Source organism: Adiantum capillus-veneris, chromosome 4, assembly GCF_014529385.1.
Source record: "Adiantum capillus-veneris isolate H3 chromosome 4, ASM1452938v2, whole genome shotgun sequence".
NCBI classification, from domain to species: domain Eukaryota; kingdom Viridiplantae; phylum Streptophyta; class Polypodiopsida; order Polypodiales; family Pteridaceae; genus Adiantum; species Adiantum capillus-veneris.
The window spans coordinates 124,645,969-124,648,770 of NC_140934.1; positions in this window are offsets into that span (position 1 = coordinate 124,645,969).

Consider the following 2,802-nt stretch of genomic DNA (forward strand, 5'->3'; position numbering starts at 1 on the left):
AACACGAGTGTTTTGTGAAGTTATCCTTCAACTTCCTCTAGGTTCGCCTAAAGTTCAAAACTTTCTTTTAAAAACCGCATAGCTTAAGATTGTCGTCTTTTGCCGTGTAGAGGTAGCTTGGAAGTAATCGTACTTGTTGAGTGCCTTTAGGATTGTAGGATTGTAGAAATAGATTAGGATTTTGAGAATGATTGGTAGACGAGACAAGTCTGAAGATCACTACTTAGAAAACATAAAAGACAAGAAAACGAGTGTTTGTGGACACTTTCCATAACCTCATTGCATGAGAATCTAGGAGTAGGGTAAGTAGGATCGGAGGTGGATTTCAGACCATTGCTCTCTCTGAAAGAATCAAGTGTGAGTTGTTATTGGAAGTTGCAGAATTTCAGGTATGCGGCTAGAAATAGCTCAAAAAGACTCGAAACCACTCAATTCGACTAGAGAGTAAGCTTAAAAGTTGTCTGAACCAGCTGGTAAGCTCAAAGACACTTCGAGGTAAAAATTTCAAGTGTTGGCCAAAACTCAGATTATTTACTTTTTCTTGACATTTTAGGCCAAATTAAGTTTTGACTTGATTTATAGGCTTAAAATAGCTCATATAAAGACTGTCTTTGAAAAAAATTGCAAAAAAAGTGCTCATTTCAAGCCTAAAGTTAATAATCACGATTATTAACTTTTTGCTTTAAATTGATCAAGGTTCATACCATTGACTCATTGCATGTGTACAAATAACTTTTGTAAAGGTCCAGGAGACTTGGATCACCAAAGTGGCAAAAAACTGGGTAAAAACTAAAGTTTGTACTGACTATTTGAATCTTGAGTGTAATTGGAAAAAATTTGTCCAAACTTGTTGAAAATTGATTTATAGGCTTATATTGATGTGACAAACATGTGTACTGCTCAGTTGATCAAAAATTTACAAAAAGTTATCATTTATAAATGATCGTGATTATTTACATTTGCCCCATTTTTTAACTTTTTTGACCAAGTCAGCATACCACTAGTTTTAACATGTTGCAATAAGCCCAAAACCCAAATTTGGTAAGATTTGGATTACTGGATTGAAAATTGTGACCAAATTTGCAAAGTTAGTTTGCAGACATTTAATTGATGACCATTTGACCAAAAATTGTCCAAACTTGATGAAACTTAGCTAGAGGTGCTTAATAGATCTGTGTCAAATTTGAGACAAAAAGTTGTAAAAATATAGCTGGAGTAAATAATCGCGATTATTTACATCAGCTTCAAAACTTGAGAAATTTGCAAGTTCGAGTATACACAAGGTCAAGCATATCAAGTAGACCTCACAAATCAATTTTGGTGAAATTTGCATCATAAAAGTGAGAGCCAGATTCTCGAAATCAGACTCTTCGGACACAAAACAGTTGATAAACTTGATCAGATTTTGTCCAAACTTATTGAAACTTGTCCAGAGACTTTAACAAGTTGTATACTTGCCAAACCAATAAAAAAAGTGCAAAAAACTGACAAAGTGCTATCCAAAGACATCAATTTTCACTTTTGAACTTATACAGTGTTAGACCAACATAATATAAAGCCACATGGTAATTTTGGGTTCAATCAGATCACAATTGGTACATGTACACTCAGTTTCTAGGTTGCAGATTAAACCTTTGAATTTTTGCTAAAGTCGAATCTGAAAGTCAAATTTTGACTCCCATAGCTCGACTTGAAGTGATACACAGAGACCAATCATGAGAGTTATCAAAAGCTCTACTGTCTTTATAGAAGAATGGGGACAATTACCCTATGTGGGCTTACATGATGCAACATGTCCTTGTGTCAAAGGGTGTTTGGATCATTGTGCAGGGCATTGATGTACATCCTAGTTTTGAGAATGTAGGCGATGTTGAGGATGTTGCAGGTTTTGGTCTCAGGATTGGTGTTGCAGAGTTGTTTTGCCTACGGCTGAGCAAGCTCGTTGGGATGTAAAAGATGCACAGGCTCATGCAATTGATTGTGTTGTCTATGAAGCGCACTATTACTCCTCACATTTGTTCAACAAAATCTGCAAAACATGCTTGGGATATTCTAGCTGGTCTTTATGCAAGTCGCAATGAGGCAAAAATTGAATTGGAGACTTATGACCCAAGGAAATCCTGAAGTTGTCAAGTTTGATGCATTATGCACATTGCGGTTGCAAGAGTCACTTTCCAAAAAAAACAGGTTTAGACATTGTGCAGTTGAATAGGCCTTTATTACTGCTCAAAGAAAAGGTGGTAACAACAATGTAGCCACTTCGTGGTGGTTCTTCTAAGAGTGGTAAATTGCTTGTTCTTAATGCTTTTGTTGGAAGTAATTCGTATGGAAATTATGGAGATAAGGGCAAAAAGAATACATGTTGCAATTATTCTAAAGCTAAAGTTGAAGGCCAAAGAGGCTAAGAAGAAAGAGGCTGGTTCCACTACTAATGCTAGTTCCACTACAAATGCAGCTATTGTTGAGTCTTCTGTGAAAGGAAACTGTGATGCTGATGTTGATGAAGAATGGGCTTTTAGTGTAGAGTGCACTTATGCTTCTTTTTGTCCATGATTCATGTTTGCCAGTTGTTGCAGATGCTCAAGTGTGGTACTTTGATAGTGGTGCTACAAAGCACATTACCTCTCATCGTGACTTGTTTACCTCTCTTGAGGATGTCCCTCATGGGAATTAAGTCACTTGTGCCAACAATGCCTCTTATCCGATCCAGGGAGTTGGAAAGCCTTTCCTCAAGTTTCTTCAGTGATCTACTTGTGAGATGGATGAATCCAAGAGAACCGTGTGTGAGAGTCGCCGCGATGT